The 25,982-nt window shown below is 40.1% G+C and overlaps 1 protein-coding gene across 1 annotated transcript in view; it reads left to right on the forward strand.

Annotated features, from left to right (window-relative positions):
• LOC129238409 (optomotor-blind protein) overlaps positions 1-25,982 on the forward strand; it is a 69,798-nt gene that overhangs the window by 3,761 nt on the left and 40,055 nt on the right. The window lies entirely within an intron of this gene.

Raw genomic sequence — 25,982 nt, forward strand, 5'->3', positions numbered from 1 at the left:
TCCGCAGCCTCGTAGCTACTTAGCTGTCGGCGGTGTTTTGGTGGCGCCGCCGGCCATCGCCAGTGAGTGCGCTCAGCCAATATTCATGTTGCAGGCGCGCATGCGCAACCAACAACTCAGCTGCTACGTACAACATGCCTCATTAGTGACGCATATGCAAATGACCAAAAATACCACAAAAACAACCAATCACAAAAGCAAACAAGCAAACAAACAGACACACAGCCAAACAAATAAACGCGCAAGCGAATGCTTAGTTGCATGTGGCATGAAGTAAAACTGTTAGAAATTGCCTGTGGCAGACAGTAGTTGCTTGTAACTATGGCATGCATAGTCGGCAGCCAGTAGCCGGCAGCTGTGGCAACTAAATACATTCAGTGAGTTGCTGCCACACGATTTGTTGTTCGGCCAAAGTGAATTTGAAAGGCAAATCGGCGCCGTTGCCATTTCCACTTAGCCAATGCAGCGGCTATGGCAACAAATTTTTCCGTGTTGCAACAAGCGCCAGTTAGCGTGGCAGGTCTGCAGCATGCGGGTGTTTGTGTGTGCCACAAACAGGAAAAGCAAATCACAGAAAACAATAAGAAATCGATATGTGCAGCAAAACGATTTGAGCCCGGGGAAGTGATTTTAAAAAGTTGGCGCAAAATTTAGAATTCACAAAAAAACAGAAACAAAAAAAAATCAAAAAAAAAAAATTTATAAAATTTTGAAGCTTTTCAGTCATGGTGCGGCATTTTGTACGAACCCACGTGAAATTCTAAGCATTTCTGTCTCTAGTTCTTGCCACTAAATTGAGTAACCGGCCATAGACCAATGGCGCTGGCTGGCAAACATCTCATAGAGCAGGTCATAGCGTTCCAAGAGGTACGTTTGTGAGCGGCCGAGCAACAGAAAAGCAATAAAAAAAAAAAAGAAAGTAAGAAAATAGAAAAATATTTTGATTTTGGTAAATAAAAACGAATATTAAGAAAAAAACTAAACAAATTAAAAAAAATAGAAAAAAAAAATATTACAAAATATAATTTAAAAAAAATTAAAAATATAGGTAAAAAAGTATAAAGCAAATATAAAAAAATTAGAATTAAAAAATGTACCCACCTCTTCTTCTTCTTTGTTGTCGTTTTCATTGGGGAAGGATTTTGACGAAGCCCAAATCCAGTGCACAACCAGATTTCCTGGGATACTTCGCCTTCTCTCATCAGCTCCCTCTCAAACGGATGTTCGGGGGCCACCCAGAGGATATTCAAGTTGTAAGCTGTTTGGGCCGTATGAAGAAGAATCGTCCTGGCCACTACCAAGTGCATGGGAATCAGAGACTTTCCCCACGTGTGTGGACTTCTACACGTGAAACCATCGCCCAATGTACCCACCAGTTTTTTGCGTCAAGAGAGTTACTATTAAGGAGCGTGGGGACCTCATACGAATGGCCACCTGTAGGAAGATGCCTCTTGCTGCTGCTGAGCTGCTAAAATACGGCTCATTAATTTCTAACACCAGGCATGTCCTCAAATTATTTCATAAATCTGTTGAGAATTAATTGGCGCGCACACTTCTGTTAGATGTTTGGCCGAGCTCCTCCTCCTATTTGTGGCATGCGTCTTGATGTTATACTACAAATGGAGAGACCTACAGTTTTAAGCTGGCTTCGAACGGCAAATGGTTTTTATGTAGAGATTTTTCATTGCAGAAATACACTCGGAGGTTTGTCATTACCTGCCGAGGGGCCACCGGAAATGCACGAAGATTGGAACCTACCCATTCCTGGCTACGGCGGCCGCCTTCTAGACTAGTTACCTCCTTACAGAGATCAGAAAGGTTTAGCGACTTAGCTAGGGAATGGAATACAAATGCTGTGATACCTGATACGGGCCTTAGGGCCACCGAGTGTCTTGTCTTAGCCAGGCAACACGGCTAACCTCTTCAAAATTCTCTCACTCCGTAACGAATCCGCGTTATTTAATAGATTTGTTGACATTTTCTCACTAACTTCTCTTTTTTTCACACTTCACAGTCGCTTTACGATTGCTTGAACGACGCAAATGCGTGCAAGTCGCCGTCACAACTCAATTGTCGCCTATTGTGAAATTTGTTTTTCTTTTTTCAGTTTCTTTTTTTTCAAATTTTTTTCCACTTTTTTTCCGCAGAGTTGTATTGTTGCTGACAATTTGGTCGCGTAATTGTGACAAATGACCGTTGCGAGGAGCCATAAATTTCGCAAAGCGCTACTTCTCTAGCTGACCTGCCAACCAACCATACAACGACGACTCACTTACCGCCTTACCTATTAATCACAAGTGGGTACCTACTAATGTGGCTGACAAGTTGCCTGACGCATGCAGCGCATATATGGAGCAGCAGTTGCTCGCTAACTAAACAAGCTCTGCGATTTCATTCTATTCCATTCCATTCTTTTATGATTATTTTTATTTATTAGTTGAGAATGTTGTGCAGCAGAATAATTGTGACACGAGCCTTTGTTTGTGTGTGTCTGTGTGTTGGTTTTGGTTGTGCGGTACTTTTATGTAGATACGGTTACTTACTCGTTCATAGCCACTTGTGTAGTACGCACTTACCCACTCCTACTGTACTTAGCACCAAGTGCGCACTCGTCAACGCAACGCAACGCGACGCACTGCCACCGTTGATACTTTGTCGGCGGTGCTGTACTTAAATGGGAGTGCATGTGTGTCCACATGCATTTTCACGTGTGTGTGTGCGTGTGTGTGAGTGTTTGTTTTGAGTGAACATAGCATGCGAATACTTGATTTGACAGCGCGTGTTATTTACTTTTATTTATCCTCTTTTCTAATTGATTATATTTTTCAAATATGGCATGCAAGAATTCCCGCACTTATTAAATGTTTAGCGTTGCTTTGGATTCGTAGAAGAAGAAGAATAAAGCGCAAGAATGACTTTTATATGCATATGTGTGTGTATATGTAACGTCTGATAGACTACTGCTAGAATTTCCTACACTTAGATGTAGAAATATGGAATTTAATAAACACCTACATACATACATACATACATATGCACATACATTAATTTCTGTTTGAATGAGGATAGCATTGCGAGCGAAAATGCTGAAACTTGTTTTCCTGCGCCTTTGTTGAAGCGTTAACACTTCAAAATACTCATCTTTAAGCATTCAACGAAGAAGTTGGGGCTATTTTGTTTCCGGTTTTGACTTCAGTGTTCTAAAAGGCTTGTTGTTGTTGGTCTATATGGGAGCATAAAACATTCACCATAATTCACTTGAGGAATGCTGCTGCAGTAACAATTATTGACCGCATGCGCGCGCATCCCAGAGGGGGTCGGGTTAGGAAAAGTTTGAAGGAAAGAAGCGGCGAGTCGAAATAAAACTTTAGTTTTTTTTATATATTTTTTATAATTTTTTAATTTTTTTTTGGTTTTTATTTCTATGCGACTAAATGTCTTTATGCCTTTTTTTGCCCACTGCGATTTGAATTTCAATAAATATTGAATAAATAAAATTAAAAAAAAATATTAAACTTAAAAAAAATTTGTCTTAAAATTTTTTTTTATCTATTTGTTTAAACTTTTTATATATTATATATACATTTTTTTTATTTGCTCCTTTGTGACTTGAATTAAAAAAAAATGTTTTAAAAATTTTAAAACTAAAAAAAAATTTAAATTTTAAAAAATTAAAAAAAAAATTCTTGAAATTTTAGTTTTTTTATATATTTTTTATGTAGTTGTTTTTATTTCTATATCTCTATATGCTCCATTGTGAGTTGAATTTAAAAATATTTAAATGTGATCTTTAAATTTTAGTTCTTTTATATGTTTTTTCATATATTTTATATATACATATATTTTTAAATTTTTTAAAATTTTTTTATTTCTATGTCTTTATTTGCTCCTTTGTTATTTGGATTAAAAAAAATTGATTTAATAATTTAAAAACAAAAAAGTTTAAATTTCAAAAATTAAAGACTAAATTTGTTTTTGAATTTTAGTTCTTTTATATATATTTAAAAATTTTTTTATTTCTATATCTTTATGACATGTCTATAATTTTTTTTATTTCTATGTTTTTAGTGGCTCGATTGTAATTTGAATTTAAAAAAAATGTTTTAAAAATTTAAAACTTAAAAGAAATTTTAATTTGAAAAATTAAAAAAAAATGTGTTGCAAATATTATTTTTTTTTTTATATAATATATATTTTACATATATTTATTTTTTTGTTCTAAGTTTTTATTTGCTCCATTGTGATTTGAATTAAAAAAATATATATTACATTTGAAAAATTTATAAAACAATTTTTTTCTTAAATTTTTACTTTTCTTCATGTTTTTTTTTTAATTTTTTTTATATTTCTTTTATAGTTTTTTATTTCTGCGTCTTTATTTGCTCCAGTGTTATTTGGATTCAAGAAAAAAAAATAATTTAAAAATTGTAGATCTGCTGATAGAGTGATTAATTTTGTGCCAACTTGAGTATAGTTTAGTTTGACGACATCGGTATTTCCAATTCTCCAAATTTCTGCTTTACTATCTCAATATTGTATCTTAAACCATCCCGCGCTTTTGACGAATCCAATCTCCACACTGCATCTCAACACTCTCAAACTATTTTAAAAAAGCGTATCTATATACTTGCTCCATACGGACTTTGTCTAAACTGCACATATCCTCGAAGATCTTCTTAAAAGTTAGCCAGGCATTAGCACAGGAGTTGCTGAATGGACTCTAGCTTTAACCGATCTCTAAAGCTACTAAATAAATGATTTTGCGTACAATTGAGCCCACTATTAGTTCAGCGCCCACTTAGTATCCGTACCCGAACCGGCTAGTATTTTATGGTTGCATGCTTACTCTGGCTTGAGAAAGTTCCGCTTGTGGCTGTGCCGAATGTCAAGTCATAATCTTTAGAGATACGATTTTTAATTAAGTTTTAACTTTTATCAGGGAATGTGCAGGTTATATAGCCATTCAAGGTGAGAAACCCATTATTGAATTTAAAAAAAGTTGTTTGTGGTACACCGGCCTTATCTCTCTGCATATCAGAAGCCTAACTAACCTACCAACCAAGCAACCAACCAACTCAATTTACCTTTCACTATTTCTTATGTGCTTCATATCTTATCTACTTCGCTATTACCTTCTGTTAATCCCAAAATTATACTCTTTACATAAATAGTCAACACAATTTTTATGCATAACACTTCATTATGGTCACCACAGACACATCAGTTTATTAACATCTTCTTTATTAAAATCGGTTTCTTCTTATTTTCTATTTCTCCGGTTTTATAATTATCGATTCCCATTATTATTGTTTTTCTTTTTTATATCTGTTGTTGTATTTTTTACTGTTTTCAGACCACCTTTGTCGCATCATCTGACTAATTTATGCCTATCACTTGCTCCCGAAGCTGCATATGTTGGTGTGTGTGAGTGTGTGTGTATGCTTGTGGTTCACCAATAGCATCAATCGCGCCAGCTACTAATTCGCTTCTGAACTATGTTTACGAGCGCATATGCGCCTTTTGTTTTTAAGTAATTTAAAATTCAAAATAGTTTTGATTTCAAAGCGGCATTTGTATAATTTTCCCACAAATTTGGTGCTTTGCAATTTACCTCACACCTCGAACGGAATGTTTGAATAAGCTGCGAGCTGCGTATTTGGTTTTTGGCTTGAGTATTGGGATATATTTTTTCAGCAAAGCAGCAGAGATTCAATAGTGGCCATGTGCAAACTTAACGGCGTATTCGAGTAGCTGGCAATAAGGTAGTCAGCTGTCGGTACAAAATAGTCAATAATCAGCAGTCAAAAGTTCAAAGCAGCCAGTTGCTCTTCTGGCCCTGCAGTGAATAAATTTGAAGGTCCGCGTATTTTGTTAAATAAATATGCAGAGCTTTATAGCTGTGTAGCTGTTAGTATTACCTCCGCTACTTGTGCGGAATTTGTGTTAATTGTAGCCGCCAGGTCTCCTCCCTTATCCAAAAATTCATCTTTGTCAAATTTATGATTTCATCGAATTCTATTCGCGAATTTTCCTTGCCTTTAAAGTTTATTAACTTCTTACGAGTTTTCTAAGTCGGATTTTTATTAAATTGGAGTCATTGATTCCAGGAGCTCAGCGGGGATTTTTATACTAAGGCCGCCTTTCGACTCAGAATAAACGAACAACCCCACATTGTTGCATCACCACAAAAGAGGAAAGGAAAATTTTTTACCCTCTTTAGTACGTAAATTGCGAACTTGAATTTCTTAAATGCCCAACTCAAGCCGAAAAGAGCTTGAAAAAGTCAGAGTCCGGCAAGGAAAGCGGCGAGTTTAGCTAAGCGCAATCGGGCAGCGTTTAGAGAACATTTAGATAAAGCGGTTCTACAGCACGCATCATAGGACCAACACGATTCCAATTGTGAAAGCAAAGAATATGAGATGTCCGTTTATTCCGATTAGAATGACGTCTCCGCGCTTTGATTCGCTCCTGAGTATCTACTTGCAAGTACTACATTAAATCGTGTATAGGAAAAATTTTGTCACCAAGCAAAATATTTTCTTCGGAGGTAGTCGGTGGCCATTCATAGGTAATCACAGTTTAGTAACAGCAATGACTTCCTCGGCCTCAGCAAAATTTTCCTCGGCCTCGTTTTTACAGAGAAGAGGTAGTCAAAAGTGTTATCAAAGATCACAAAAAGCCCTCTTTGGCTCTCCTCAATCACGAATCAGTTTAATTCTCAAACTCTCATAATTCTTGGTTATCTTCTGATCCACCTGCTGCCATTATTCCGCTGCCATCTACTCATTCAGATGTGTGTCATGGTGAAATGAAACCCACTCACCGGGAGAAGAAGAGCGCCTGACAGGCCAAAGGAAACCTGAAAAAGAACTGTGGATCGCGAGACGTCACAACTCGGTTTAAGGTGGCAGCAGGTGAAGGCGTTATCCAGTAATCGGACGAGATGCCGCGTAGATGTTGGTGTTGGTGTCGCATGCCCGGCTAGGGATTCACGGAAACAATGACAATGATGAGTGGCACGATAAAATGTCGTTTAGCTGGCTCTTCGCAGCCTCTTCTTCGATGCTGTTGACGAGGTCGGGATGCATAGCCGTAAAGTGTGCGATATGTGAGAAGTTTCCTTTATCTACCTTTCACAATAGTCTCGAGCTTCCGCTTCCAATTCTCGCGCACTTCATAGCCAGCAGGGGTAGCTCTATTTTGCAGAGTCTGTTTAATCTTTAAAGCTGTTTTGCGTTGCTGTAGAACTTTTTCTGCTTGCTTGCTAAGTCCGCTCCAGTGCTCGTTTCTGTTGCAAAACTTACGTGTCCCGTACTTGAGATTTTAGTTGTTAGGGGTTTCGGAAGATCGTGTTTAGCTACTTTCATAGTTGGTAAGCCGAGCTCTGTACCTAATTGCAGTGAGTGTTATGAAAGAGAGTTTCCTGGCATATTTTAGAGACGCATTCAAGTTTTTTAAATTCGAACTTACCAGCTTAGTAGACGTGTAACCGCTGATGACACCATCGAATCGAACCAAGTATCCCGCCGTGTCTTCAACATCATCATCATTCGTAGAGATTGGCGACAATGAGTGCTGATAAAAGATGGCCAGTCTTAGGAGCAGTCCCCTCTATTAGCGCCAGATCACCCACTTCTATTGTTCCCTTTCCTTTCACTGGGGTTTCCCACTTTGTGAGGTATCCCGTCTCTGGTTGTGGTTAACAGTTTCACCGCTAGAGGGATCCAAGTTGGAAGATTGACAGTGCGAGTTGATATGCATCAGGTCCCAAGATCAGCGTTCAAGTAGCTCATTACCGTCCTTTATGAAACCAAACGGCCGTGCCTCAGATGTACGCAATTTCTGGCCGATCCTCATCTAATCGGACGATACGTGACCTCGTCTGCTCGCTTATAATCTTCAACTAAATGCGCCTGCCGCTGTCACAATTAACCACTCGAAAATTTCCTAAACCGCATCGTCCATGACTTATAACATCACTGGCTGTTGACATTTGAGTTGCAGGGCTTTTATATGACGAAAAATATTCGAACCCACTATTACTTGCAGAAGTAGAATAGAAGCAATCAATGCATCGATCCGCAGCCCATCTTCCGGGAAAAGAGCTGCCGTGCTACTCAGTTCCAGGTATTATCCGGCCAATTATCCCACTTTCCTCGTGCGGAGGTGCCGATTGGTTTGCGTGCCGTCGTTTGACTTTGGCATGATTACAAATTTCAGAATCCGTTTGTGGATTGTAAACAAATTATGCCTACAATGAGCTTATAAGCAAATAATTGCGGCTCATTTACGCATGCGCGCATGATGGAGTGGGAACTCCATTGGGACCGAATTTTTGTGCCGTTTACATGACTGTGTTGCAACATCATTGCGGTTGGCTAAACATCTGCGGCTCACTCTTCTCTTTCCTGTGCCTCGGCTGCCTTTTGTGCCTGTGCTTCCTTTGTCTCTACTTCTGCCTCCGCTTCCACTTCTGCATCTACCACTACTTGCCACCTCCATTTCTATTTCGCTCTCCATCTATGTCGCTGGCAGGATCTCCCCAACATTCCACTCACTACCAATGTCTTAATTAATACGCTGTAAATCTTATATTATCGCATTTATTGATTTGCAACATTTGCTGTTTTAATTCTTTGTGCCAAATTGCTGCGCTCTAACCAAATATGCCACAGAACATGCAACAAGCATTTGGCGCATTCAAAGCATTTTCGTTACATAGCCAACATATGCTACGCTGCTCCATGATGGATATTTATTATTTGTATTATACTCGTGTGGTTGTTGTTTGTGTAATAGTTGACATAGTCACACGTAGCCGCGTAATTGTCATGCTTGCAACACGGTAATATTGACGATTTGCGGCGGCCGCATGAGCGTCACTGGTACTTTGCTTTATTGTTGTTTTTGTTGCTTTTATCTGCTTCTTCTTCTTCTTCTTCTGCTGCTTGCCGTAGCCACTTTTTGGTATTAAGCTTAACCCAAATCCATTAAATTGCCCCCAAGGTGCGCCACACTTGCCGCGCTCCATGCACGCACTACCTTGGCTACTCGCGATTGTACAGCATGTTGTCATTACAATAAATTACAGCGCCGCGGCGGCAACAACATCATCAACATCAGCCAGCGGCTTGCCCCACCGTCTCACTGCAGCTGCAGCTGCAGCGCTTAACAGTTACGCGCTACTTGACTGGCTGGCTGGCTGCTTGCTTGTTGTTGGCTGCTGTACATTTTGTGTTTGTGGCTGTTGTTGTTGCCACATTTGTTGTGCTTATTGTGGCCTTACCAAAAATGGTCAGAGGCGCACGCATTTTACTGCTGCGACCGCGCAACTTTTTCGCTTTAAAAATTTCTCCTGCTTCGCGCATTGTTGCAACACATCAACGGCTTGTCGCTGCCACTTGAATGTTTCAACTTCATTTGGGGCGCGCAACAACATTTTTACAACGCATCGTACATGACTTTGTTGCAACGTTGCACGTCTTTTGCTGTTGCTTGCCTTTTTTCGTAGTTGTCTTTTTTGTTTGCTCTTTTGGCTTTGTTTTTGTTTTTGTTGTTTGCAACAACACAATTACGGCCAACGTGTTGATTACTTCATGTTCAATTGCCGCATTTACCACATGGCGCGGCACAAAAAACAGCGCACAACCTTTCGGCCGATAGCGTATGCTTTGGCAGCGGCCGTTGGCTTGATGTTTGTGCCGCACATTTATCTGCATTGACGCGGCTACAAATGACACTAGCGCATCAGTGAATGCGCATCTACAAATCGATCACATCAGCGCGCTTGCTCCTTGTGGCGTGTGATGTTCAGCGGGGAGCGCGCGCGCGCGCGCTCTACATCATTGCGTGCCACATTTGTGCTTGCAGCTTATTGCCTGCTGTTGCAGCTAGTCGCAGTTCAGTTAGCTGGCTCTGCGGCGCCTTTTTAAATGCCTTTTTGTACTGTGCGTCTGCTGTGTTACTCTGTGCCGCGCGGTGAGTTATAGCATTGCAATGGCTTAGCGGTTTTATTTGTTGCAAATTCTTTCGATTTAATTGAACTATCCGTTGCAAATTGCTGCAACTCAGTCGCATTGTTCCGACAATTGTCATGCTCGTCTGCGTGGCGTAGTTGTCGTCTTCGCAGAATTGGCGTAGGCGCTTATGGTCGCAGCCAAATATGTGAGGTTGGCTAAGCCTCGCCGCCGCTAATAAATAGGTGCTCTTCAGCGTGTTTGATACCGCTTTGCGGCTCCATCTTTTTCGGTAGGTATGCACGGCAGATCAGAGTTATTCTGAGAAGATTATTCTACCCCGCTATTTTATCCATCCCGCCATCGCCTTTCGAACTGATTTAGTTTGTTCTTATGTCTTTAAGCGAATATTTAATGCTTGTTACTTTATGAAAGGTATTTAATAACTTTCTGTTGTGGCATGAAGGCTGCCAAGGCGCTGCTCGAGGTTCGCTATGCGTATTGATTTCTGCTTACTTTTGATCAATGAAGTCTCTCACTTATTTTAGTCACTTGAAATTGTAGGCTAACTCCTTTTCTGGCACTTAATCCATTTCAGTTCTATTGGGCAAAATACTTTTTGGACGGTTGTCTGACGTGGCAGTCGTGTAAAGTGTGGGCATTGGTTGCAAATCGCGATACTTTTGTTATTGTGATTGTTATTGTGATTATTTCCATGATTTTATTTAATTTCACAAATTGCACAGTTTTATTCAATTTATAGTGGCTAAGCCTTTTTAAAACCTCACACACTTGCGACATCTTAAAACGCAGTTGACGAAGAAGATTTTTCGGCTTTCTCTGCTTCGTTTTCAATTTAGGCTATCACAGAGAGCCCAAAGACTCTCTTCAATTGTCAGAGCCATTGAGATTTGCAACACTGCAATGAAAGCGATCTACTGAATTTATTTTCGGTAGATACAAAAAAGTGATGGAGTAGAAGCCACAATACTTGGAATCTAGTAGCCGAATTTCCAGAGTTATTGTTGTTTTTGTTGTTGTTGTAGCAGCTTGAACATTCCTCATAAATATTTGTGGAAAACTGACAGTTCTTTGTCGGGTATAAATCCGGGTTATTCCGGTAACGTATAACCGGCTGTCGTGGGAACGAGCTCCAAAGCCTACTGGACAGGTGTAATTTACATAAAATCGCAAGTCTGACCATTGCATTTCTAAGCTTTACACTCTTAAGTGCTCTTAGAAGAGTGGAAACTACCTGCGTCTATACAGATGCTTCACAAATCGATGGCAATACTAACAGCATAGAGCACAAGACTCTTCCATCGTACACAGTCCTGTGCTGTTGTTTTTGTACCGCCCCATGAAACGTCGACATCTGCTAGTTCGAGCAACATCGACCTTCTCCAAGTGTTTTTTGGTGGACTGCGACCTCTGCTCCCTTGCGGGTTCTAGTCGAGTGCCATTCTCGTGATGCTATCTGGAGGTTTTCTCAACATGTGACCTATCCATCGTCACTTTCTGCATTTGATTTGCCTAAGGATGGAATAGAACTAGGAATACCTCGCGGATGGTAGAAGACCACGTTTGTGGGGCTAGTCTTTGTTCGCCATTTACCTGGGAATTACCCAGAAGATTCGTTTGCGTACGCTTCAAGCAGCTTTCAACTTCTGAACCTTACTCAAGTGTCCTCCGGGTAGCTGTCGAACACGCGTTTGCGAGAAAGCGAACCGAGGCAGGAAGTCTGATTGCGTTCTAGGTTTCGGATCCGCCTTGTAAAACAAAACCCCCACTTAAACCAAAAATAGCGCTTCGGATGAGAGTTCCCTACTCCGATGACGATCACCGGAGACAAACCTTTGCAAATTTCTTACATATTTACGGAAAACACTTTAGCGAACTTGACACTTAGTGTCAAAGCTCTATAATTTCATTTCACAACCGAAAATGTGAGCTTTGGGCCGACTCAACAAGCGCCGGTTAGATGGAGGTACGTGTTAAGCCCCATTAGATGGCGGTACCAAGTTAAGTCAGCTTTGTGTAATATCCAAGTTTTGGTGTCCAAAGGACCAGGTTTTTACAACAAATATTTACTCATTTCCCACAACCTCAGTTTTCTGTGTGCTTGAATTGAATACTCAAGGGACATAGTAGCATTTTCAGATAGTTAACACCGCATTTCTCTGAAGTTCATACAGATCTCTCTATCCGCCAACTGGAGTTTTATCGTCGTGCCAGGGCAATCTTTCATGTAGGCAGGATTGGAACGAGAGGAAAATCTGTGTCGCTGCTGGTACCTATGTCCTTACTGACGGTTCCAAGATAGAATCGTGAGTCGGAGCAGGTTTTTTTTCTAAAACAGCCAAATTATAATATATTATATTTATATATTATATTATTATATTTATTTTGAACTACCGAATACCAAACTTCTGCTTCTCAAACCAAAAATTTTGCGATCCCGTAGGCACGCAGAATGCTGCGATCAAGGCAGTGATAACGCCATGGTGCAGAACCAAACTGGTGAACTCTTGTAATACCAAATTGCAGATGAGATTGCCAGAAAGGGTTCGACTGAATTGGTGTCGGAGGTCTCCTACTCAGACATCGGCATCCTTTTGATTGTTGTTAGATGGGAAATGCTCGCCTTATTTCTCCGCAAACAGACGCAGCACAGATGGAGTTCCATTTCTTCATGTGCTATTTCGAAAACACGTTAGTCGCAGAAAGTCTTGGGGACTCCGTGCCATTCAATTTCCAAACTAGTAGCTGTGTTTAGCCATCATTGGACGATCAGGTTTACCATTTACCATTTACCTCATTGCAGAAGCCGTAAAATGGACGTTTCAGAGAAGAGTCTGTCAAGCACTTTCCCTGTAAATGTCCGGGATTGGCTGCTAGACGAATAAGGACAATGGGAGCTCCTTTCGTCGACAGCCTGTGGCAGTGCGCCAACCTAAATTCCAGCACTCTCTCCATCAACAGCTCTGTTTAGCTGTAGTTATATTCCCTTTGGAGGTCTCAAAATCGTTTCAAAATGGCACTTGAGTGCTACTTGGGGAGGGCCAGACTGGTACTTCAACCATTTCACCGACCTCAGCTACCTTGAATATTCAAACAAAAAAATTCTCCCGCTAGCACAGCAGCTTTACAGACCACCCAAACTTAATGCGCGCATTATCTCCATCGACCAGTGCCGCCGCTGATGGTGTTGTCGACGCATTTATTAGCTTTAATACCTTAATACAAAGAAATAATATATGCCAATAAATATGCCTGCCCGTATGTAGCGCACCACACTCAATTTAGTCACACAGCCTCCTCGAATGCGGCGGGCACATAAAATATTGATTTGATTCGTTAATAGCTGTATCTTGCAGCTACAAGCGCTTCGAAAAGGTTGGCTGACAACAGCAAACGCAACGCATGAACGGCGAACCACTAAAGTATCGTTACTTTAATTGCTTTATGCCTATGAAATGAAACGAATCGAATGGGACAACAGGCGACAAACAAACGCATACATGTACCTGTGTAAGTATGTAGGTACTTATGTGTCTGCGGCTAGTGGCAGCGACCGGTGTAGTTGCTGCCTTTATGGTAGACTCTAAGTAAGCGCATAAATATGAGATTTGGCTGCCTGAATCCGTTTAGACGCTGTTGACTTGACTGTTGGTTGTTGGCTGATTATGACTTATAATGTTGTTGTTGTTGTTGTTGTAGGTAGTTGATTGTTGTTGTGGTTGTTGTAAGACCGCACAGCGTGCACGACAATTTTACAGCGCTCATATCAATCGACTACTCCTGTCGACGCGCCACCGCGTTGGTTCCCCACCACTGCTGTGGCCTGAGTTGCCATGAAGCGATCAGACAATCCCAAAAGTGACAAGTAAAAATTCGTAATCAAAAACACTTTTATATACATATATTTTTCAAGCTCATTGGGGTTTCGCTGTTTTTAATTACCATAATTTTTTCTGTCCGTCGAGATGGTCAGACAAACCAGCAGCAAAAATAAAAAAAAAAAACAACAAAATGGGAAAACAAAAAACCAAAAAAAAAAAAAATAATAAAAAAGTACTCAACACAACTTCGACATTTTAGTCACAGGCGTTGGGATTTAAAAAGCGCCGCATTCATGCTGTGGACAGTCGATAAAAAAAAACAACAACAACACTTGACAGAAAAACCGAAAAAAAAACAGTACAAAAACACTCAATGCAACAACTACAAGAAGCATAGCAAAAATTACAAAAAAAAACATGCAATTGATTTGATAAATTTATAGCCTCGCCTAGTCAACTTAAAGTTATGCGCCTCAGCTTCCTCAGCCATGCAACGAACCAATGAACCAGCCAGCCAGCCAACCAACCACGCCACAGACTTGCCTGCACGCCTGTCTATCTATGCCTGTCCTTTCTATACCTTCGTAGCGCGCATACGTTTCTGCATTCATGACTCTCGCCACATCAACGTCACCACCCATTCACTTTTAGTTTTATTCATTTTTTGTTGTTATGTTGTGTTTTTTTTCATTTTTTTGCCTTTGCCAGTCAGTTGATCACTTTATTCGTCGTGGCGGCGAGTCACGTAACGCCATACAGCCAACAACGCCATTGTAGCGCTAGAGTGGTTCATATATGTAAGAAAGCAACAATAACAACAGCAAAAAAGTAACAATTGCAAGCTTACACCACGAACCATGGACCCCACACGCGCGTTTGCCACCACACTGTGCCGGCACGCTGCACTAGTACTAGCATTTAGCAGCTTAGGCCACACCGGGCGTCTTAGGCACTTGGACGCCTCATGGCTTGTTGGCTGACTGGCTGGTTTGCTGCGTCTTTGCTGAATTGGCAAAGTCTTGGATAAGGCGTATGCGTGTGTGTGTGTGATGATCTAGCACGCCATTGTTACGACGCGTCAGTGGTAGCGTCACTGGCATCATCACAGCGCGCGAAAGACGACGCCACGCCGTTCTTACCTACGCCGTGTGGCGTTTAATGTCTTTGGCATTTTCTTACAGGCTGCGCAGACCCACAAGTGTGGGCCGAGCGCCTTTCTGTTGGTCATAGTGTGCGCCATTTTGTTGCCTGCCTGCATCACAGTAGTCACTAAACTATCGGGTGATGGCGCTAAGCCTTTTATGGTTGGGGCTTTCGAGCTCACCAACTCTAGAAATTTTCTGCTTCTGTGGTTTGCTAGCTCTTGTCGCTTCTGATTGTATAGATTTTAGGAAAGAAATTTATTTTTCCATAATTTTGTTGGCTTGTTTTCTATAAACTACTACTTAAGGTCTCTAGTTGCATTCGGGTTTCTGCTTTTGGCCTGAACAGACTAACCAGTATCTCTGTTGTAGGGCTGTTCCAAATGTTTTGAAATAGTAGCTGGGAATGCAGCTCAAGTGGCGGTTTCTTTAGTGAGCCATATCTCAAGACATATACATCAGATCGAGTTCTATTGCACGACGTTTAAAGATTATATTACACCACAAAAAACTTCCACCACAGAAGGAATTAAAGATTAATTACGCTACAAAAAAGTCCTCCTTGGACTTCATGGAGCCAGTTGGGTGTTGCAGCATTGCAAAATAAAGATAAAATAATGGAGAATTCTTCAGTACTTGTTCAGTACTTCAGAGCAGGACGACACAAAAATGTGTGCTATTTATGGACTTGTCTTGCTTCCCTGAGATGCACTCTATTAGGCGAATAATCAAAAATGTCTATGAAATCATATAACTTATCGCGCCACATTAGTGGGTTTTCCATTGGTAAAATAATTGAATACTAGTCAGAAAATTTTCTGTACCGATTTGCATAAAAATAGTTTGAAAGACGCCCAATTCTGAATGCTGCAGGAGTTGACACCGCAAAAGCTTTGGGACCGTTTCTGCACCGACCTGCAAATTCTCTACCGTAACGGAGCAAAGTCGACCAATTTTTGAAGCGGATAGTAGCTGGTGATAAAAAATAGCTACATACGAGGATAACCGTCGAAAAAGGTTGTGATTAAATTGCAGTGAGCTGGTCCAAACGTTCGCCAAACTCGAACTCAAGTCGGCGATTTGCCAAAAGAGGCCATTAATAACGAATCGGGAGAGTATTGTGTTCCATTACGTTAACAACAGGCCGCACACAATTCTAACGATACACTTGAAGTTCAGAGAGTCCACTATAATCCCGAAATATACACAGATCTGTTGATACCAAGCGACTATCACCTTTTCAAGTATTTGCAAAACTTTCGAGCGGTCTATGAAAAAGAGTTAGACGTTCCTTTTATCAGTAGTGACTAGGGTTTTTTCAATTGCAGAATAGAATGCAATTGCCTCAAAACTTTACAAAAAATATTGAACAAAGCGGCATATAATGTAAGCTAAATTGGATAGCACGGGCCGAGAAAATGATGCTCGAATATTTTACCAAAAATCAGAGCATATTTTTTAAAAGGCTTTCGGATCCCCCCTATTCTCCAGGCTTGGCTCCCTCCGATACCTCAAATTACTATTTTTCGCCCAATTTGAAGATTTTATTCAAACGAGGAGATGATAGCAGAAACGAGTGGCTATTTTTTAGACTTTCCTATTATTTGGAAGCGATCAAGAAATTAGAACTGCGTTGGGGGAAACGTAGAAGCCTAAAAGGATGCTAAGTCGAAAAATAAAAAAGATTTACCCCAAACAATTCAGCAGCTTTTATTTTTGTATGAACTCTTCAAACGACCCTCGTATCTTTGCCACTCCATTTTCAGCTCGTGTAATTCCTTCGCCACCGTGACCGCTTTATCTATTCACGACGATGCAATTTTGTGTCTCACATGGCGTTCACAATATTCCCATGCCCAGCCAAGCCGTGTTAATTTTTTTTATATATAAAAAAATCAAAAAATAAAACAACAAAAATGTATATATGAAACCACACACTACAAATATTGAATGTTGTCATTTATGCTTCATCAATACGAAACAATTCTTTATTGCATGTAATTTTTATCAGCCACTTAATCGCACATTCATTAAGCGCTACACGAAGTTTAGTGAGTTGCTTGCGAAGATGTCGCTGCTGCTGGGCTGCGCTGCACTGCTCCACATGAAGATCGCGGCGCGCTTGGTAGCATTTAAAAGGTTGTGTGCGAACACCAAACAACATGGAAGAACAAGAGCTCGAACGTGTAGCAACACAGCCACAAATGCCAATGCGACTAGTGTGGCAACAGAAAAATATTATAGCAGAAAGTAAAAAAAAACCTGCAAATAGCGCTAAAGCCAAACGCGAGCGGGTGTTCGCCTGCTGACTAATTAACATTTCTGCAGCAGCAAGGCAAAAATTATCAATAAAACCAAAAAGGTAGGAAGACAAGTTTAATTGCTTGTGCTGAGGATCTTTAAAATGTGCACACACACACACACACTTGCATAAATATTTGAGTATGTGTGTGTGTATACTCTCCATACATATCACTTCATTTGCACGCGCGCGCGTCAACGCTGGCGATGACATTATTTAGAGAAAGCGTTAAGTTATTAAGGCGAGACAGGTACACTTGAGGACGCCACAGACCGCCATGCTAGCTGAGCTGAGCGTGTGAAACCGGCATTCCTGGCTGTTGAAGTAGTACAGGACGACGATGTGTCTTCGCCAGTGCGCGTGAATGCGGGCGGTCCGGCAGATATTTCAAAGAAGTTAATAAAGTGAAGTAAAACGAAACAAAAAATATATATGAAAATACAATAAATTTGCGCTACCAACAAACACACTGGCTGGATGGCTTATTGTGTTGCATTGACGGACTGACTAGTAGTTAATCTGTTCCGCCTTGCGCTGCGTAGCTTCAATTGAGTCACCTTGTCCGCCACTGCAGCTCCTATTTGCTGCTAATTATTGGATTACGTGTTCCTTGGCCATTTCCCCCCCGCCAGATACCACAGTATAGCAAAACTGCGATGATGGACTAGCCACAACAGCGATTCGCCCAAATAATGCATAGACATTTATGGCTTATTGTTTGTTTTCAGCAGTTAGCAATTTTTTATATTCTCTTCTTGCTTTGCAGTTAATAGTTTAACGGTAGTGAAATCGGGTATGCTTGAATATGGGCGGGGCGAGTAGAATTTCACAGGTTATTGCAAATAAATAAAATATAAAAAAAATATAAAAAAACACTGTTGACTGAGTTCGGCTGCCCTAAGGCACAGTGCGCCATTCAAGGCAATATAACAGAGAAGATTTGATCGGTTGAGGTTTAACGGCCTGTTTAAAAAAAATTCACTCGATGCCCACAGATTCCCACTATGGGGAACAGGAAATATTGGCACCCTTCTGTACAAAAATGTCTTCAAACTGGCACTTGGCCTTGAGGTATCCATTTCGGACTTCAACGAGATTGTGTTGAAACTCTTCGGCTCCACAAAAAACTGGTTTCTTATAAATCTCAAGCGCCTTCTTTGAAGTGCAAGGCATTCGCTCTGGAAATGCGGAATGGACGTCTTAAAAAGGGTTTCCTAGAAAACTCAAGTGCCTTCTTCGAAGTGCGTGACACTCAAAGTGCTGAGTGGAGGCTAGTTCCACTTAAATCTCTGCAGCCTCAACATAAATCGTTGTGCATGCTTTAAAATCTGGCCGTTGTTTAGCCAAAGGTTGAGTATGCCCATGAGAAACCGTATATTAGAGAGCTACAGAAATTTGCATGCTATTTTTGAACGAATACCAAGTTTTCACCAATGCAAAGGCGACACTCTGTAAGTCTTCAGCTTAGTTCTACTAGTTGCTAGTCTAGTCTTCTTCTCAACTTGCGAAAACAGGAAACTGGGCAGGGATGGTATGCTTCTATTTCAGTTCTGTCTCATACGATTCCCTCACGCACTCGTCTGTTGCCTCTCTTTCCAAAAAAGTACTCCGTTCCGGTGCTCTGCACAGTTTGACGCTGCATTGTCGAAGAGTCTGTAGGGATCTTTGACATATTTGAACATTTTCTACGTCTTAAGGGTCTCCATCATAGCTTGATGAGTTCTGAAAGAACGAATTTCAGAAGAGTTTTTGATAGAGTCAAAGCGATATAACTCAGACTCGCCCCTGGAGTGAATTCATACTGTTTGCACCTTAGCTTTCTCTGACCTTAACCAAGTATCGTCGGAAAACCGCTTTGGCTGATAAGTGAGTGGACCTACCTCGACATAGTTTAATTGGAAAAAGAAAGAAAAAACTGCTTAATACCTATATTTGCTGCTACGGCACATTTTTGGACCGGTGCGGATAGATCACGCCAATTATCGCCTACTTTACAACGATGAAAGCCTAGCTGAGCTTAACGACTTCCGCATCGCCGACTACATCAAGCTTCAGCGTCTTAAGTGTGCTGGCCATATTCTGAGGATGGACTCAAACGAAATTGTAAAAAAAGATCTACAAAGATCTACAATAGTAAGCTATGTGGGACTTATAAAAGGAGTCGCCTAAGGAAAAGCAGTTAACAACGACGCTAAGATATTTAGACTGAAAAATGGAGGATGTCTGGATCGCGATCGAGATTCTTGGTCGAAGTTATTGGGGGAGTCCAAGGTTCAACCCGGACCGTCACGCCAACAATGATGATGAAATCAATTGGAATAAACTAGAGCGGCTGGAGTTAAATTTTTCCTCTATTTTTTTACCTAAGAGGGCCTTTAATGAAAAAATCGAACAAAGAATCTTAATAATGGCAGAATCCGCCGCTGCACGTCGTGAAGTGCTCGCGGAACGATGCTTCAACGATTATAAACTCAAAAGAAGTTAGAAAAAGAAATCTGTGTGTCAATATTTTGATTTCACGAAGACTGTGACATTTTCCGCTAAATGAAGATTTGGTAGCTCTGCTGGATACAGTTGGTTTGAAAAATAATCATGGAAAACGAGCCATGGAGAGTGAAGAGAGAGTTGGCATCCAAAAGTTGCATAAAGAAGTACAAAATACGATTGCAGCGGAAGATGTAATGTCTGAACTTTACGAAGACTTCCTCTTAGGCTCACGAACTCATACTCAAAAGCTATTTAGACCCTTATTTAGTCTGAAAAGAAATATATACATACGACCGGCAACGCTCATAATGTTCCATGAGCTGTCATTGGTGAGTTGGTATGCGAATAAAATATCTGCCCAGCGCTGGATAGACTAAATGGAAAAGATCAAGGCATTTTTAGTTGGCGACTCTTTTGTGGACAAGAGAACGAAGATCGAAGAATGCAAGGGTGCGCATTCTTGAAACGCAAATCGCTATTTGAGAAAAAATGTACTGCGATTTTCTGCAACCTTTGAACAAATAGGTTGATGTAAGATAGTAAAAGATTCTACGATCGACAGAAATAAGATATTTAAAATGAAATTCGGCCTAAGTGTGCGACTCTGGTTAATTCAAATCATCTAATTGTTCTGTCTATATAATAAATCGTAAGCACCTAAAGCATAAATCACCTCTTTAAGTCGTCTTCTGACTTCTTAGTTTGTACGAGTTTCCGTAGTTTGCTCACTCCACTCTACTCTGTACTTTTCTTTAGATTCACTCCAGCTCGCTCAAAACTTACCATAAATGTGGCCCACTGTCTTGCTAAAACCGATTATGACTTCATATGTGCGCCTCCTGGACGAGAGCTAACTACCAGTGAACATAAACACGGTCAGCGTGTGGTTGGGGGCATTTATTTATTAGCCTGAGAACTAAAGTCCGAAATCCATGGCAAAGTATAGCCTTGCAGAGCACCGAACGTCAGGATAATTGCTGGTTAGCCGTTGCGCGCGCGATTTCGTTGATGGTTTGTTGGCGCCAGGCGTGCGGCGTACAAACAAACACCTACTCGAGCAGCAATCGCAATCGAGTTCGAGAGCTTGTTTGCTTTAGCCACAACTACCGATTGCTCATAAGCTGAAGTACATACAACACTAGTTAGTTGCCTGTTGTTATCGTTATTGTAGGTAGTTAGCCAGTTATGCTTGTGCATACAACATGTTGATGAGTCTCATTTCATCCCAGACACCACTACACTCTTCGCCGTCGCCGCCGCCTCGACTCGGCGACGACGCATCCATTGAATGAGCTGGGCTGGAATACAGCATCCTCAGTGAGTTTGTACGTGTATGTGTGCCTGCCTGGTATTCTGTATCTGTTCTTTCTGCATTTGTCTGTCCGGATAACTCGTTTCGTGTATGATTAACAAGCGTGCTGAGTGTTGGGCGGTCTCGACGATGGCGATGATGGTGATGGTGATGGTGATGGTGACGGTGACGCCGACGACGGTATTGTGGATGCCACGACCGTTGCTGGTTCTAATTTGCCTGGTGATTTATTGAAATCAAATGCCAAACAAGGCGCCAACAACCGCACACAGTCACATGGAGCGTGAGGTTGTACATACAACAATAATAACACCAAGAACAACAATTTCAATAACCACAACGTACGCGACACGTCTTACCAAAAACGGTGCGCTCCAAACACGAAATGTTAGTGTACACAAATAAGTAAAAACGCTTTGCAAATTAAGACAAATCGATCAGACTGATGATTAACCTTTGTTGTTAAAGTTGACTGCTGTTTGTTATTTGCTTGTTTGTTTGGCCTAAGCCCCACCCTTTCATCAGTGCCAGCATCATGTTTTGGGTTCTAATTGCCATTTAGTTCAGGTGTGTGTGAGATCGAGGCTGAGGTGTTTGTGCTTCTTTTTATTTATTAAGAAAATATAACATCGCTGAAAGGGGGACGGGAAATACTTCTGGGGCATCATATTTTCATACGAGAGAGAAGCAGCACTGCCACATTCCTGGATTATCTTATGCGATGCTTCATTGTCTGCAGTGTTAAGCGAAAAAAGCTCTATGCTGTGAAGATAACAATTTTTTATCTTTTCTTGCCGAAAACTAAAGAAAAAACATACATTTTGCGGGATAGACCTCAGAGAGGCAAAGACTATTTACAATTTTTAAAATTGAAATTTCGCGTTTTATATTTCCAATTTCCTTCTCTATGCTGCTACAATGGGAGTTAAAGGAAACGCTGATGATATAAAGTTCAATGATCGCCGAGGATTTTTTGGAAACACCTAGTTACTCTTGATGTTATTATTCAGGCGAAACATTCCCTATAAATGTTTGGAGGAAGAGCAGCTGAAATCACAGTCCTTGGTAATGATAATGGTTGTACGGGTTAGGCTAAGGCCTTTATGCACTGCGACCAGATTGATCTATTGTGCGCCCTTATTATACTTAGTTATAATTACTATACCGAGGAATCGAACCAGCTCCTTGGGAGGGGGCAATTCGAGGTCTTCCTTCTCTAGTAGGTACGAGCTCCTGTGGCCTAATACCTCACAGTTCGTGTTCCATAGACTCCTCTTCATCACAGCAGAACTTGCATAATCTTGTGCTAGATAATCCTATTGTGTTAAAGTGTTTATTACAGGCAAAGTGACCTGTAAGTGCTCCACAGAGTAATATGAGGCCCTTTTTATCTAGGGTTAGAGCAGATTTTGTTCTGTTGGCATTGAAGTTCAAAAACTCTTTGGAGTGATTAAGGCCGCGTGTGCCGTTGCAGTGTTCCCTGATTTTAGTTTGGGTCCATTTTTTAGTTTCGTGTTTTATTTATATTATTTTTGTTAAAGTCGAAAAATGGGGTTGGCCCAATAAATAGCCCTTTTGCCCCTTTTCTGGCATAAAAGTCTACCTTATAGTTTCCTTCGTGACCCTCATGTCCTGATACCCCAATCAGTGAGACCTGATTATGAGTGGCCAGTTTGTTGAGTGCATTGTTACACTCTATTAGGACTTTTGACTTGAATGTGAAGCTATTCAAGGCTTTGAGAACCGATTGGTTGTTCGAAAGTATTTTAATTTTTTCTTTCTGGAACCCTCTTTTGGATATAATTTCCACTGTTTCCATTATGGCGAAGAGCTCCGCATGCAAAATTGTGGTATCTGTACTTAGAGTTAGAGATTTGTGTGCTCTTGGCCCCACTATTCCTACTCCTACTCCTTGAAGCGTTTTGAAACCATCTGTGTACCATTTTTGTGAGTCATCATTTATCCATGTTGGGTTAGTGTTCCACTCTTCCCTAGACGGAAAGATAACCTGTTCAAAATATTGAGGTGTCCAGTAAGAGCTCCTGGTTTAAGTTTTTCTTTCATATGAAAAGAAAGCGCTTCCTTCCTCTTGTGCTAAATGTAGCGGTGGTAAATTTAAAAGCGCTGCCAAGCCTGCAGTTGTGGTACTTGTCATGGTCTCTGTTATGCTTAGGCACGCCAGCCTTTGTAGTTTACACAGTTTTGATATAGCAGTAGTTTGATTTGTTTTAACCCACCATACCAAATCGCCATATAGTACAATGGTCTTATCATTTGGGTATAGATCCAGGAGGTCATTTTAAGGTTCAGACCGCAGCATTTACCCAAGAGTTGTTTTGTTGTCCAAAGGTTTTTCGTTGCCTTTTTTGTTACTGAGTTGAGGTGAGCCTGCCAAGGGAGTTTTTTATCCAAGATAATTCCTAAATATTTAACCTCTTCCTTCAGAGGTACGTCTATTCCATTTATTCCCAGGGTGGATATATTTAAAACCCTTTTCCTGGTAAATAGGATAATAGTGGTTTTGGAAGGGTTTATTGACAATCCCTCTTTTCTACACCACTTCCAGGCATCCTGCATTAAGTCCTTTATGGTCCTTTCGTGGTTGCCTTTAATTATTGCAGAAATGTCATCTGCAGCACAGTCCTTAGCCGGATATAAAGCTGGGTAATTCTAAAAACGTGAAACCGCCTACATTGGGAACGCTCTTGTTCTGCTTCTCTACCTCTTCTCATTACCTCATCCGCTCTCGCTCTATTGCCTAGGCAATAATCAACTAATAATCTTTTCTCTTTTGTTCCTTATGCATTCAATTCATCGACAATCAAAGTTATTCTGATTATATCGCATACGTGCAGCCTTATCTCAATTTTTTTTGGTCGTTTTTTTTTTAATTTTATTACCACATTTTTAATGTCAATTTTAATTTGAAAATACACAACTCCATACTTTTTACCTTTTAAATAATAATAAAATTATTTTGCTACTTTTTTCATAGTTTTACAACATCATTAACCACATTCATTCAATCATTCAATCGCCTCACATTCTTCAGGCCAGCGTGTGTGCGTGTATGAGTGTGCGTGTGTGTGTGCATTTAAAAATCACAAATATGGCAACACTGTCACAAACATAAATATTTCAATTTCATTTCAATAACCGTTGTTGTTATCGTCTATTATTTGTTAATGACGCTGGATTCAATGCTGTTAGAGTCAGTTGCGGCAATTAATGCAATAATAACTACGGCTATAAAAACAACAACGAGCCGAGCGGCATGCACACTGACATTCAGTCAGGTAATAAACGCTAATAATTGTCATTTAAATGATGGCATAAAAAACTACTTACGGGTGTATGTGGGGCTGGTAAAAATCACTCATTGATCAGCTACTGCAATAGCAACAGCAACAGCAACAGCAGCAACAAGAACAGTGCCAATAATAACAAATTGTAAGCTCGAAATGTTGAAATGTTAAAATCGTACAATAATAATAATAATAAAATGATTGGCGCCCTGTGAGATTATCGTAAAATACTGACACATTCATGCACACATATTTTTATATGCATACACTTATGCATGTATGTATGTATAGAAATGTGGCACCTTCAGCGGCAAAGCGGATGGGTGGGGGAAAATCTGAAACCTAGTCCAATTAGACTTGAAAGCGGTTTTAAATGAACGCCTAGTGGCTTGCCACTTTTGCGTTACTTACTCATGACGGAATTGAGGCAGTTGGAGTAGCGTTTGTGGGTAGTTGGTGGCGCACAGTGCGCCGAACGAGGATTGGTGGTGAACAAAAATGTATGAATAGATTATTTGAAGAGGAAATATTGTAAACAGACGGTGCTTTGCAATATTTTAGAATTACTTGATTGAGTTCATGTGATTATTTTGATTATAAAAAGTTGTCTGAGTTGTTTATCACAGATTCTTAAGTAGGCATATAATTTTTATATTAAATAAATTTTTAGCTACAAAAATTACTTATAAATAGTTCTTATTTTTTTCATATATTTCAAATTTTTATCTCACAATTTTTCAAATTTTTTCTTAAATTCTTAATTTTATACTAATTACACTGGTTTACAGCCAAAATGCACCAGAGACGCCGTTATGAAATTCCTATGTAAAATCACCGTCTGATTCCGAAAATCAAGGTTATTTTTTATTCTATGGTAACGTTTTTGAGATATTTACGAATTACCGTTATTTCAAAAAAACAAAAAATTGGGCCCACTTAATCATATATATCTCGAAAACGAATTGAGCGATTCCAAAACCGTTTAAAGCTTTTAAAAGGTAATAAAATTTCCTATAAACTGTGTGTAAAACACTTTTTGCTAGGCCCTGCAGATTCAAAGATAACGAACTATCATAACGGATTTTTTAAATTTTTTTAGTAAAAATATAAAAAAAATTGTACTTTGAGAGAAAACTTTTTACTTTTTCGTGTATTTTTTGTTTTCACTCTAAGCTCTGTTTTATTACAAAAAAAATAAACTTTGATTAAACAAAATCGATGAACTAATACAAAAGTTACAAGCATTCAAGTAAATATATCCATATAGTAAAACTTAAGTATCCTACAAATAATAGCATATGTACTGTATGTATTCTGTCTTAACTCTATGATCTTATTTTATAATTGAAAAAGTTATGTGTCTTGTTTTGACGCTTATTTATATAAGGATCGGTTTCTCTTATGAGAAACCAACAGTAGTCACCCATCATAGCGACATCCCAGAATCCTTGATACCGACTTTCAATCATTTTCATTTGCTGGTGAAACCTATCGCCATGCTCGTCACTTTCGTCGCCAAGATTTTGCGGGAAAAAATTTAAATGGGAGTGCATAAAATGAATTTTTAAAGACATATTTACTCCTGAAAGAAAATTAAAAAAGGAATTAGATAAATACGTAAGTGACACATTAGCAT

Source organism: Anastrepha obliqua, chromosome 2 (assembly GCF_027943255.1).
Source record: "Anastrepha obliqua isolate idAnaObli1 chromosome 2, idAnaObli1_1.0, whole genome shotgun sequence".
Classification (NCBI taxonomy): Eukaryota; Metazoa; Arthropoda; class Insecta; order Diptera; family Tephritidae; genus Anastrepha; species Anastrepha obliqua.